At 44.0% G+C, this 14,316-nt stretch overlaps 1 pseudogene; it reads left to right on the plus strand.

Moving 5' to 3' along the window:
- Nucleotides 1-4,060: 4,060 nt before the first annotated feature.
- On the plus strand, nucleotides 4,061-14,133 carry LOC135232843 (HLA class II histocompatibility antigen, DR alpha chain-like; annotated as a pseudogene).
- The last annotated feature ends 183 nt before the right edge of the window (nucleotides 14,134-14,316 follow it).

Genomic DNA, 14,316 nt, shown 5'->3' on the forward strand with positions numbered 1-14,316 from the left:
AGACTGAGTCTCCCCTGCAGGAGAAGTGGCTATGCTGAGCTGGGTGTGGAAGAGGAGAGTTTTCTTGCTGTGAGATGGAGACTGAAATGAGTGGCCCAGAGCAGCTTCAGGGTGAGAGGGAGAGGGACAGGAGAGGACACGGAATTTTAATTAGTTTGCCTGTGGACTGTGTATAAGAACCCTTTAAAGTCCTTTGAGTGACATGAGTAAAGAATGAAATTCTTTTTTAATTACTCTAGCTTATTGAGCTGTACTTCTTGAATCAGATACTATTCTTAGACTGAATCACATGGGACTGAGCTTTATTAGAGTTACACTCTTATTAATGTGGACTTGGGCATGTGGCTCTCAAGCATCTGACACCCTGCCATCTTGGTTCCCTGACATTCTTGCCACCCAACACCATGGTCACACCCTGCACACTGTCATCACCTGAAACTGCTCCACCTGAGGTGACAATTCAGGCATCCCACTCTCTGATGACAGTCTCTGCCCTCTGGGCCTTACTCACTCACCTCCACCACACTTCTCCTTTGACCCCATTGGGACTTCCAGCTCATCGGTCCCAATTCTTCTAGCCAAACATCTTTCCCCCTTTCTTTAGACAGGAGAACCCACATATTGTTGATGCAGCACCTGGATCCAGCCATTCCTGAAACTATTCCCTGAGGTTATCTGATACATGACTCACTTTCTGAGATGTGCCAGTCTGCATTGGCTTCTGTTGTTTGAAACTGACATGACTCATACAGTGTCCCTCTGCAACACTAGGCAAGGTTTTCCTAAATATGGTTGTTCAACAGTCATGTGGAAGGATTTTTTTTCCCTTAAAATCTTTATGTGAAGTGTAACCCATACAGAACAAAATGTGTACAACTTAATGCATTATTATAAAGCAACCACTGCTGTAATCCTATCTAGGTCAAGAAAGAGAACATTGTCAGGCTCCAAAAGCCCCCAGCGAGCTCCTCTCCTGGCACAAGCCCCCACCTCCCTTTAAAGGGAACCACCACCCTGACCTTTATTGTAGTCACTTCCTTGCTCTTCTAGATAATTTCAACCTAAATATGCTTCCCTGCACACTATGGTTTAATTTTTCCTGTTATGCAGATTTAGGAGCCCCATTGTCATAGTGGTTAAGTGCTATGGCTGCTAACCAAGAGGTTGGCAGTTTGAATCCGCCAGGCACTCCTTGGAAACTCTATGGGGAAGTTCAACTCTGTCCCATAGGGTTACTATGAGTCAGAATCGACTCGATGGCAGTGGGTCTCGTTTTTTGGTTTGGTGGTGCAGTGGTTAAGCACTCAGCTGCTAACCAAGAAGTCAGAGGCTTGAAGCCATCAACTGCTCCATGGGAGAAAGATGTGGCAGTCTGCTTCCGTAAAGATTACAGCCTAGAAAACCCTGTGGGGCTGTTCTACTTTGTCCTATAGAGTCGCTATGAATCGGAATTAACGCCACAGCAAGGGTTTTTTTCTTTTTTTTTTTCATGAAGATTTATGAAATGAAACTTTTAATTAATCTCGTTGTTGTTGTTAGTTGCCATTGAGTAGGCTCCATCCCTTGGGGACCTTGTGTGTAACAGAAAGCAACATGGCCCGGTCCTGCCCATCTTCATGATTTTTGGTATGTTGGATAATGGATGTTTGCAGCTGGTCTCATTGTCAGTTGTTCAATATCAGCAAATATCACAAAAGCACCTGAATGGCACAAAGTCTTGAAGCCTTTACTCCGACTTTGTCTTTAAGGTCAAGGTGACTTTAAGGAGTGAGCTGTTCACAAGTCATATTTTGGTAACTTCCAACCTGAAGGACTTGTCTCCCAGCACTGTGTCGGACAATGTCCTGTTGTTATTCATAAACTTCTCAGTGGTTGATTTTCAGTAACAGATCACCAGGCCTTTCTTCCTGGTCTGTCCTAGTCTTGAGGCTCCACTGAAACCTGTCCACCATGGGTGATCCTGCTGGTATTTGAAGTACAGATGCCATAGGTTCCAACATCTCAGAGACATGCAGGTCACCACACTACGACAAAGTGACAGACAGGTGGCTACTAATCTTAACGAAGCCAAATTGGTCAGCATTTTCATTCCTGGTTCGTGCTTTTGTGTCATGAAAAGAAATCTTTCACTACCCTGAGGCTTTCATTCTACATTTTTTCTTTCACCCCGTCCCTGGATGGCACAGACTGTTACCTGCTGACCTACTAACTGGAAGGTTACAGAGTGTAGTCCACCCAGAGACGCCTCAAATAAAGACCTGACAATCTGCTGCTCAAAAATCAGCCACTAAAACCCTGTGGAGCACAGTTCTACTCGGACACACTCGCGGTCGCCTTGACTCAGAATCCACTGAACAGCAGCCGGTACTTATGTCTTTGTTCTCACAGCTCTGGCTTTCTGGTCTTTGTTATAAAAGGTCTTTCTGAATACATAGTTTATATTTCCTAAATATTGGTTACATTTCTGTGTTCAAACCATCTGGAATTTACTTTTTATATGGTCATGGTAAGACGTAGGAGCCCTGGTGGCGCAGAGTTAAGAGCCTGGCTGCTATCCAAAAGGTCAGCAGTTCAAATCCACCTGCCACTCCTTGGAAAGGCTATGTATGGGGCACTTCTACTCTGTCCTATAGGGTCACTATGGGTCAGAACCTAGTGGATGGCAATGGATTTGGCTTTTTGGTTTTTTTGGTAAGAGGTTGGGGGTTCTCGCTGAATTGAAATTCCACTGTTGTTATACATTAAATATATGTTGGGATCTGTTCTGTACTCTATTCTGTCTTACTGACTTCGTCATCATTTTCTTGAACATTGGTGGACAAGTGTTGGCAGGAGTCACAGTTCTGGAGAGATTCGCCCCTCTCCGTGTCATTGGCCAGACTTGAAGGGCAGGTAGCCCAGATTATGGTAGGCTTCTAGCAAGGCCCTCTGAGTGCAGAGGTGGGATTGTTGCTTTTCTCCCTAAGAGCCTTCCAGCCACTCACATTTCCCTCCTCTGCTGCCCACCAGCAGGACTAATTCCATGACAGGCTTTAATCTGTTTATTCAGTCCCCACAGGAGTTCCCAGACTCCCAGGTCAGCTCTCTTCCCTGCAAGTAATTCCCATCTGGCCCTGTTTCCCCTTCTCTGATCCCATCTCCCACCCCTCCCCAGAACTCAGCCTCCTAGAACTCCACTGTGCTGCCTAGAACTCAGAAAAACTCATGGCAGCCCCGTGTGTGTTAGAGTAGAGCTGTGCTCTGTAGGGTTTTCAGTGGCTGACTATTTGGAAGCAGATCACCAGGCCTTTCTTCTGAGGTGCCTCTAGGTGAACTTCAGCCTATAGCCTTTCAGTTCGCAGATGAGCCCATTAGCCATTGCAGCACCCAGGACCCAGGCATGGGAGGGGCCCTAGAATGTGCTGTCTTTGAACATTTCCTTCGCCTTCTAGCTCTTCTGGAAGCCTGGCTCTCCCCAAGGACACTGCTTCCTCTCCCACTACTGCAAGTGGTGGCTGTTTTCCCCCCTCGCTCTCCTGCCACTGGCCGGGAAGGGGGTCAGTGACCTCCTTACTCCTCATTATCTCATCCAGGGTATAATCTTTCCTCTTCCCCCTAAACCCCCAGCTGTGAGTTACCTGCTATTTGACAATACCATTGTGGCAGACATTTAAGGACCTCAGGCCCCTGAGTGGTGCAAATTATTTGCACTCTTTTCCTAACCTAAAGGTTGGTGGTTTGAACCCATCCAGTGGCACTGTGGAAGAAAGACCTGGTTCTCTGCTGCTGTAAAGGTTACAGCCAAGAAAACCCTATGGAGCAACTCTATTCTTTAACATGTGGCATCACCAGGAGTTGAAATCAGCTTGACAGCAAGGAGTTTAGTCCTTAGTTGGGTCACTCCTCATTCCTTGAGGATTATAGCACCGGACTCACCACCATTTTCACTAGCACCACTCTTGCCATAATTGTTGATGCTGTCAGCGTCACATAGATGATCCTTCCCACGCCCTGGCCCCTCAGTCCCCTGACCGCTCTCCTCGGGTGATCCTGTCCTTCACCTTACATTGGGTATGACGTCATGATCAGGTACGACTTCACGGTCAGATATGACCTCTTGGTCAGGTATGGCCTCATGGTCAGGTATGACCTCGTGGTCATTTTCATGCAGTAGAAGTCATCTTCATCTGGTAGCTCATCTGGAGGTGGATGACCTAAGATAGTTGGCCAGTTGGTACTGGCCATCAGTTGGGCCTGGCTGTCCATGTGCTCTCCTGTGCTCAAGGATGTAGGCCAGGGTGTTTCAGTGCAGCAAGAGAAAGAGTGGAAGCCTCAGACCTCTGGTGACTTGGGCTCAGGACTCCCACAAAGCCACTTCTGCCACATTCTGTTGGTCACAGCATGCCACATTACAACTCAGATTTAAGGGGTTGAGAAATAGACTCCAGCTCTTGATGGGAGCAGCAGTAGTCACTCTGCAAAGGGGTGTGCTTTCAGGGATGGGAGGAATTTGTGGACTTTTTTTTTTTTCCTTTGCAATCTATTGCAATGTGTTAGCTTGTAGCAATTTACTTGATTGAGTGACTAAAACTTGCACTCAATAATGGCCTACATGCTGTGGAAAACAGATTGGTGGTTCCTCAAATAGATAAATGCAGAACTACCATATGACCCAGCAATTCCACTCCTAAGTGTATACCCAGAGAATTGAAGCAGGGACTCAAACAGATGCTTGTACACCAATGTTCACTGCAGCATTACTCCTAACAGCCAAGTGTCCATCACCAGGGGACTGGAGAAACAAAATGCAGTACAAGGATACAATAGAGTATTGCTCAGCCGTAAAAATGAAGTTCTGATGCATGCTGCCAAATGGATGAATGTTGAAAACATTGTACTGAGTGACAAAAGTCAGTCACAAAAAAACAAATATTGTATGATCCAATTTATATGAAATATCAAATGAAATATCTAGAACGGGCAAATGCATAGAGTCAAAAATTGATTAGTGGTTACAAGCAGCTGGGGGCAGGGGAGATGGGGAGATATTACTTCAGGGAAACTGAGTTTCTGTTTGGGGTGATGAAAAACTTTTGGACATAGATAGTGGTGATGGTTGCAGTCATGTGGTGACTACAATTAATGTCACTGAATTGTGCACTTAAAATGGTTAAAATGATACATTTTTGTTATATATTTTACTACAATGAAAAAGAAAGAAGGAAACAGACTTCACGTGTTGATGGCCCACGCACAGGGTTGGGGAGAATTTCTTGTTTTTTTTTGTTTTGTTTTTCTCAATCTACCACAGTATGTTAGCCTGTGCTGCTGGTAGAGGGGTCAGCATTTGACCTGGTTGATTGACTAAAACTTGAATTCAACAATGACCTACAGTCAAGGAGGTTGAGGTGTTAGAACTCTCTGGAATAACATAGAAGAAAAGGTCCAAATATGTACGAAGATAGAAACATTGAAGTGAGTATATTAAATGCGAGCTGCACATCCCCTCCACATTACACCCCCTGAGAAGTCCCTGAGGACACAGCCAATCCTATGGCATTGGAAATACCTTAGGAAGGGGAGTACCAGTGTCCTTGAAAAGCTCTGTGCTGGCTGTTTCCATTGGCCAGGGGTAATGGTGGGAGAGCCACCAGTAAGATGGGCCCCATACATCTGTTGAAATGCTGGAATCCTGCAGTCGTTGTTGGGTGCCATCAAGGTGATTCCTACTCATAGCGATTACATGTGACAGAGTAGAACTGCCCCATAGTGTTTTCTTGGCTGGAATCTTCATGGCAGCAGATCACCAAATCTTTCTCCCACAAAGCACCTGGGTGGGTCCAAACGCCAACTTTCCAGTTAGCAGCTGAGCTCTTAACCATCAGGGCTCCTTGGAATCCTGGAGAAGCAGGGGCCAAGTGTCAGCATTCACCCCCAGAGACATAACGGGCATTGGGAAATGGTAATCAGAAAAAGCCTATGAAATGTTTTAACCTACAGGGATTTCGATGGTGGCTAATGGACCATAGTCATCCTAGGAATAAAATAGATGGTCAACCTACTATAATATTACTTGATCTATAGAACAGAAAAGCTTCAAGTCTGGTAGCCAGACCCCTGAGATTGTTGCCACAATAAGAGTTGCAGCCTCCTACCCAGTTTCTGGGCCTAATTTTGTTCATAGACCTGGAGCCCATTCGATTGAATCGAGGCCAGGTTTCCCTTGAGGCAGGACCTTGTACAACTCCACAAACATGTCCTGTAAACCTTTTGCCACACTTGCCTTAAAGGACCATGCAGCCATTTATTAGGGTAAGGGAAAGGGACATTCTCAGGAATTTTGGAGTTTACTAGATGACTGGATTTTAACTGTCATTCATTCATTTATGATTATGGAAAATATAAGGTAACAAACCATTTTCCATTTCACTAATCTTCACAGGTACAGTCTAGTGACATTAAATATGTTCACCATGTTGGTCAACCATCATCATTCCCAAAATTTTCCATCACTCTTAACAAAAGCTCAGTGTCCCCAAAGTGTTGTGTCTTCCTTTCCCCCTCCCTCCCTCCTGCCCCTGGTAGCCACTAATAAATTTTGATCTCTATACATTAGCCATGGAAACCCTGGTGGCTCAGTGGTTAAGTGCTACGGCTGCTAACCAAAGGGTCAGCAGTTGGAATCCACCAGGCGCTCCTTGGAAACTCTAGGGGGTAGTTCTACTCTGTCCTATAGGGTTGCTATGAGTCAGAATCAACTCGACGGCTCTGAGTTTGGTTCTTTTCTTTTCTTTCTTTTCTTTTTTTTTGGATACATTAGCCTAGTCTAGATATTTCTGGTAAGTGGGACCATATAATATCTGTCCTTTTGTGACTGACTTATTTCACTCGGTGTAATCTTTTCAAGGTTCATGCATGTCATGGCAAATATCAACTTTATTTCTCTTTACGCTGGAGTACTGTTCCCTTGTATGTGTGTACCACATTTTGTTCATCCATTCCTCTGCTGGTGGACATTTAGACCGTTTCCACCTTGTGGCTATTGTGACTACTGCTGCAATGAACACGGTTTTACAAACATCTGCTTGCATTCCTGCTGTTAATTCTTTGGGGCATATGCCCACGAGTGGGATTGCTGGACCATATGTGTAAAAATGGTGGCATGCGGGGTGGCCTCCTCTAATGTCACAGGGGGAAGGAGAATCGTTATCGGCACCAACAGCCCAGGGCTGATTCCTATGAGGTGAAGGCCAGACACTCCCTCCTTCCAAACCTTTTACACTTCTGACGCCAACCTTCCCTCTGACGGCTCTCTCTACTTCTGTGCTGGGTTCAATAGCTCCTGCAACGGCCACTCAGAACTAACAAACTGTACTTACAGTTAAGTGGATTATGAGGGAAGTAAGAGGTTACACTCCTGGTTCAGGAACACTCAGGATACTGTTTTTTGATTAGCATGGCCTCTTTCCAGCTCTGCCACAGACAAGCTTTTCTCTGGCCTTCAGCCCCTACATCTTAGACCTCTTGGGCTGGCTCAGCCTTTGCCCTTCTCAGGCAAGTGTTAAAAGCTCTTTTAGATCCGCCAATAAGTGCCTGGAGGCACCTTGGGAGAAAGGTCTGACAATCTACTTCTGAAGGTCACAATATTTGAAAACCCTATGGGGTAAGGTTCTATTCTGACACACAGGGTTTCCATGAGTTGGAATTCACTTGACGGTAATTTCTTTTGGCATGTGAATTCTGTCAACATATTCTGAGCACAGACGTTGTATTGAAGATCACTAGAAAGGAAGGTCAACAAAGAGCAACAATGAACTCAAGGGAGATGGAAGCACAGGAATGGTGATGTCAATTGCACCTAATTACTCCTTCTTACAACAGTGATGTTGGAGCCCTGGTGGTGTAGTGGCTAAGACCTCGGTTACTAACCAAAAGGCCAGCAACTCAAATTTACCAGGTGCTCCTGGAAGTCCTCTGGGGCAGTTCTACCTGTCCTATGCTTTCACTATGAGTCACAGTTGACTAGACTTCAACTTTTGTTTTGTTTTGTAATAGTGATAATCCACCCTGTGGTGGCTCTTACAGTGATCTGAAGTCACTGTTATATAGTAATATTTCCCAGAAAGTAGAAAAATGAATAAAGATTTGAGGAATGTGATATTTTTTTTCTGCCATCTGCACAACAAACATTTGCACTACTGCAAAGACGTGTTTTGAAGAAGTATTCTTCATCCAGAGTGACTCCCACAGAGGGTCACATGAATACTGGAAATAAGCGAAGTAGTGTCCCAGCCTTTACACCCATGATTGCAATTGTAGTTTCCATTGCCCAGGAAGATCTGCATATGGGGAGATGCTCACCTGAAAAGATAGAGGCTCTTAGGTTGGAAAGGGAAGCTAGCATATTTGTGTGTGTGTGTGTGTGTGTGTTCAGAGTTACAAATGTTAAATTAATCCCTAGGTTTATTAATATACAGCCAAAGCTTTAAAAACCTCACGTGTCTCTGAAGGCTGAGTAAAGAAACAATCCCCATCCCACATACACAAACCATAGAGCATGCATACTTTCCAATTACAGGTTTCCATTTACACGTAGATTATTCCCTTTTTGTTGATTATTCTCAGTATCAATTATTTAGAATACAGCGGGTCCTATAATGATGTTTCCAATCTAAGGAGCATTAAGATACAAAAGTGCATTGCTAAGGTCAATGAAAACATAATTCTTCTCAGAGAGATGTCTATGGTGTGTTGTAGACTAGGTAAATGCGTGATCTACACCACCACAAGGTCTCAATCTCAGCTTTCTGGGTATTCCAGGCTCCAATTGTATTTTTCTTAGGTACGAAGCAGACTCTGACCCTAAATAATGAACTGCGCTTGCTGGAGACCTGATGTATACTAGTAATTTACCTACCTTGTCTCATTCAACATTCAAAGCAAACCTATGGAAGAAGCAAAACCACCACGGAAGTATTATTAGAAAACTGTACACGAATAGGTAGAATATTTTGCTCAAGACTGCTCAGCAAGTAGATATCCGAATAACAGTTCAAGATATGACTTGATCCCAGAATTCAGAGCTCAACCTGTTAAGCAATGTTTCCCTCTTCCTAGAGTAAACAGAGTTTCCCTCTTTCTAGAGTAAACCCTGTTTCCCTCTTCCTAGAGTAAACACTGTTTCCCTCTTCCTAGAGTAAACAGTGTTTCCCTTTTCCTAGAAAAACAATGTTTCGCTCTTCTTAGATAAACAGCATTTCCCTCTTCTTGGAGTAAACCGTATTTCCCTCTTCTAAGAGTAAACAGTGTTTCCCTCTTCCTAGAGTAAATATTGTTTCCCTCTTCCTAGAGTAAACAGAGTGTCCCTCTTCCTAGAGTGAACAGTGTTTCCTTCTTCTTAGAGCAAACAGTGTTTCCCTCTTCCTAGAGTAAGTCTTGTTGCCCTATTCCTAGAGTGAACACTGTTTGCCTCTTCCTGGAGTAAACCTTGTTTCCCTCTTCCTAGGGTAAACCTTGTTTCCCTATTCCTAGAATAAACAGTCTTTTCTTTCTTTCCTGTCTTCAGTGACCTCTTGCTTTCTTCAGGGGTGATGTCCTTGATGTCATTCCACAACTCATCTGGTCTTCAGTCACTAGTGTTCAATGCATCAAATCTGTTCTTCAGATGGTCTCTAAATTCAGGTGGGATATACTCAAGGTCATATTTTGGCTCTCGTGGACTTGCTCTGATTTTCTTCAGTTTCAGCTTGAACTCGCATATGAGCAATTGATGGTCTGTTCCACAGTTGGCCCCTGGCCTTGTTCTGACTGATGATATTGAGCTTTTCCATGGTCTCTTTTCACAGATGTAGTCAATTTGATTTCTGTGTGTTCCATCTGGTGAGGTCCATGTGTATAGTCACCGTTTATGTTGGTGAAAGAAGGTATTTGCAATGAAGAAGTCGTTGGTCTTGCAAAATTGTATCATTCGGTCTCCAGCATTGTTTCTGTCACCAAGGCCATATTTTCCAACTACTGATCCTTCTTCTTTGTTTCCATCTTTTGCACTCCGATTGCCAGTAATTACCAATGCATCTTGACTGCATGTTCCATCAATTTCAGACTGCAGCAGCTGATAAAAATCTTCTATTTCTTCATCTTTGGCCCTAGTGGTTGGTGTGTAAATTTGAATAATAGTCGTATTAACTGGTCTTCCTTGTAGGCGTATGGATATTATCCTAGCACTGACAGCGTTGTACTTCAGGATAGATCTTGAAATGTTCTTTTTGATGATGAATGCAACACCATTTCTCTTCGAGTTGTCATTCCCAGCGTAGTAGACTATATGATTGTATGATTCAAAATGGCCAAAACCAGTCCATTTCAGCTCGCTAAGGACTAGGATATCGATGTTTATGCACTCCATTTCACTTTTGATGATTTCCAATTCCTAGATTCATACTTCTTACATTCCAGGTTCCGATTATTAACAGACATTTGCAGCTGTTTCTTCTCATTTTGAGTCGTGCCACATCAGCAAATGAAGGTCCTGAGAGCTTTACTCCACCTATGTCACTAAGGTCAGGGTTGTGTTTTTTCACCATACCTATTTAATCTGTATGCTGAACAAATAATCCAAGAAGCTGGACTATATGAAGAAGAACAGGGCATCAGGATTGGAGGAAGAATCATTAAGAACCTGCGTTATGCAGATGACGCAACGTTCCTTGCTGAAAGTGAAGAGGACTTGAAGCACTTACTAATGAAGATAAAAGACCACAGCCTTCAGTATGGATTACACCTCAACATAAAGAAAACAAAAATCCTCAGAACTGGACCCATGAGCAACAACACTATAAATGGAGAAAAGATTGAAGTTGTCAAGGATTTCATTTTACTTGGATCCACAATCAACAGCCATGGAAGCAGCAGTCAAGAAATCAAGAGATGCGTTGCATTGGGCAAATCTGCTGCAAAGGACCTCTTCAAAATGTTGAAGAGCAAAGATGTCACCCTGAAGACTAAGGTGCACCTGATCAAGCCATGGTATTTTCAATCACATCATGTGAAAGCTGGACAATGGATAAGGAAGACCAAAGAAGAGTTGAAGCCTTTGAATTGTGGTGTTGGTGAAGAATATTGAATATACCATGGACTGCCAAAAGAAAGAACAAATTTGTCTTGGAAGAAGTGCGGCCAGAATGCTCCTTAGAGGCAAGGATGGTGAGACTGCATCTTACATACTTTGGACATGTTGTCAGGAGGGATCAGTCCCTGGAAAAGGACATCATGCTTGACAGAGTACAGGGTCAACGGAAAAGAGGAAGACACTCAACAAGGTGAATTGACACAATGGCTGCAACAATGAGCTGAAGCATAGCAACGATTGTAAGGATGGCGCAGGACCGGGCAGTGTTTCGTTCTGTTGTGCATAGGGTCGCTATGAGTCAGAACCGACTCCACGGCACCTAACAACAACGACAGAGTAAACAGCGTTTCCCTCTTCTTAGAGCGAACAATGTTTCCCTCTTCCTAGAGTGAACAGTGTTTCCCTCTTCCTAGAGTAACTTTGTTTCCCTCTTCCTAGAGTAAACCTTGTTTCCCTCTTCCTAGAGTAAACAATGTTTCCCTCTTCCTAGAGCAAACAGTGTTTCCCTCTTCCTAGAGTAAACCTTGTTTCCCTCTTCCTAGAGTAACCAGTGTTTCCCTCTTCCTAGAGCACAGTGTCCTGAGAAACACATGCCCAAGAACTTGACCTATTCGTGTTTTTAAAGCCTGAGTAAAAAGAGTGAAAGAGCATTTCTCTTTTGGGGACCCATGCTGTATTTCTTAACAGGGCTTTATTTCTCAAGTAGTAACATGGAGCCAAAAAACAACTTCACAAGTTCTGGGCTTTTTAGCCTTCATCACCTACAATCCACCTTCCCTGATTCTGCCCCCTTCTATGTCTTCTCCAGCACTGTTCAACAAGCATAAATATCCTTTACTCAGGCCTCAGCTTTCCAAGCTCACTCCTAGTGTCCCTCACTCCTCAGTTTCATGGGGCCCTAAACCTCTCCATCACCTCCTCCACACATGTATGTGTCTCATGCCCTGGGTTCTTCTTCACCTGTCTCTCCTCATTCTCACCCTAACTCCCTTTGTTGTCTTTTCAGAGGAGCATGTGACCATCCACACCGAGCACTATCTGAACCCCAATCAATCAGGTGAGTTTATGCTTGACTTTGATGGTGATGAGATTTTCCATGTGAATATGGAAAAGAAGGAGACGGCCTGGTGGCTTAATAGATTTGAACGTTTTGCCAGCTTTGAGGCTCAGAGTGCATTGGCCAATAAAGCTGTGGACAAAGCCAATCTGGACGTCATGATGAAACGCTTCAACTACACACCGAACCTCAATGGTCCCTCTCTGTTCTGCTTTCCTAGATTTCAGATCTGTAGCTTTAAAATAAATGCTTCAACTCTTTGGGTCGTATTATTGTGACTGACTTTTTCCATGGAGTTACATGGGGTCACATGGGGTTGCCATGAGTTGGCATTGACTTAATGGCAACTAACCACAACAAGAAACTTGTCATAAGCAAGCGCAACATTACCATGCCACAAGCTCAATGGGTTTGTGTCTTGTCTATGCCATCCACAGTCACTCACAAAAGTCACAACCCTGAATCCATGGGCTGTGGAGGGAGCCAGGAAGAAGGTCCTCGGATATCTTACACCTCAATTTTGGTTCAAGTTCCAGGGTGACAGCGTCAGAGATTGTTATCTGAGACCATGGCATAGAGTCCCCATGACACAATTTCAACTGCTCTTTTAACATACTTTGGACCACATTTCAGTGTGGGAGGGGAAGGGACAAGTCTCAGCATAGAAGCCTAATTTCTGTCATGTGCCCACTCCCCCAGAATCTCTGGAAGGGACACTGCTTTTGAACAGCCCTGCAGAATTTCTACAGCCCAACATCCTCATCTCTTCTGTTGACAAATTCTCTCCACCAATGCTCAATGTCACATGGCTTAAAAATGGAAAACCTGTTATCACAGGAGTTTCAGAGACAGTCTTCCTGCCCAGGGAAGACCACTTTCCCTCCAAGTTCTACTGTCTCCCCTTCCTACCCTCAACAGAGGACTTCTGTGGCTGTCAGGTGGATCACTAGGGACTCAACAAGCTGCTCCTCAAGCACTGGCGTATGAACCATCCTTCAATCTCCTTTGTTTCATGGATCCCTCAGATGATGCATGTGTCTGGTCCCTTGGGACCCAGAGTGCTATAACTGCTTTGTAGCATTTGGTAAAATCCATACACTTTCTCTTCTGCCGTTACTGAGCTTCTGCCTATCCAGTCTGCAATTCCTTCAATCTGTCATTCTATTTTCTTCTTTAATCTATTAATAACTATTCTCTTGACTAAGTAACTTACATTTTCTACTAAGTGCTTCTCTCTACCATCATTCATTACCCTCTGTTCTCTTTTATTTGTTCCGGAGAGTTCAAAATGCCAAATCCCTCCCAGAGACAACAGAGAATCTGGTGTGCATCCTGGGCCTGGTTGTAGGTGTGGTGGGCATCATTGTTGGTACCATCTTCATCATCAAGGGTGTGTGCAAAGGCAATGCCATTGAATGATTTGGGCTTCTGTGAGGCAACTGGAGGTGGCTTTGATGTGGTCATAGGAAGACACATATGGAGTTTTCTGAGTGTGTTAATCAGAGTGGGCAAAAGGATATGTTGTGCCTTTAAGGGAATGTGGTTCTCGATTTGCTTTCCTAGGACAGAGTCAGACATGGGTATCATCTGGCATCCCAAAACTCCAGGGTCCCTCATCCCTTTCTACAAATCGGGCACTGGAAATTATCTCCAGTGCCTAATAGCATTGTTTCACATTAGAATACCAGGTCCAGTGATCTAGGAAAGTCAGCAGCAAGATTTGGGCACTTCCTGGCTTGTTTCCTAAAGGGAGCTGTCAGTTTGACAGCATTTCCTGAGATTGGTTCTTTGGTGTTAGCATAGATTCACTTCACGCAATAGAAACCTCATGGGATCCAATGCCTGTGTTAGCTTCTGCTGTCATAGGAGTGGTGTTGGATGCTCTAAAAGAAGGTCGCACATGGCCTGTTAATTCATGCTCACCTGGACAGTATTTTGCAGCAGTTCATGTCAGAGGAGTCATATTTACTAGTGGTCTGATGATCTTAAGAGACTTTCCCAAAGTCAAAAAATTAAGGGAGGAGAGGAAGGAATCTGAAGAAGAGAGCTCAAAAGAGTCACGTTAAACTTTTTAGTAACTCTGTGCATCTTACTACAGGTTATGGGCTTTCTTAGAGAAGATCAATGAAGAAATTTCTGCCTTAATAGCTTT

Source organism: Loxodonta africana, chromosome 1, assembly GCF_030014295.1.
Source record: "Loxodonta africana isolate mLoxAfr1 chromosome 1, mLoxAfr1.hap2, whole genome shotgun sequence".
Classification (NCBI taxonomy): Eukaryota; Metazoa; Chordata; class Mammalia; order Proboscidea; family Elephantidae; genus Loxodonta; species Loxodonta africana.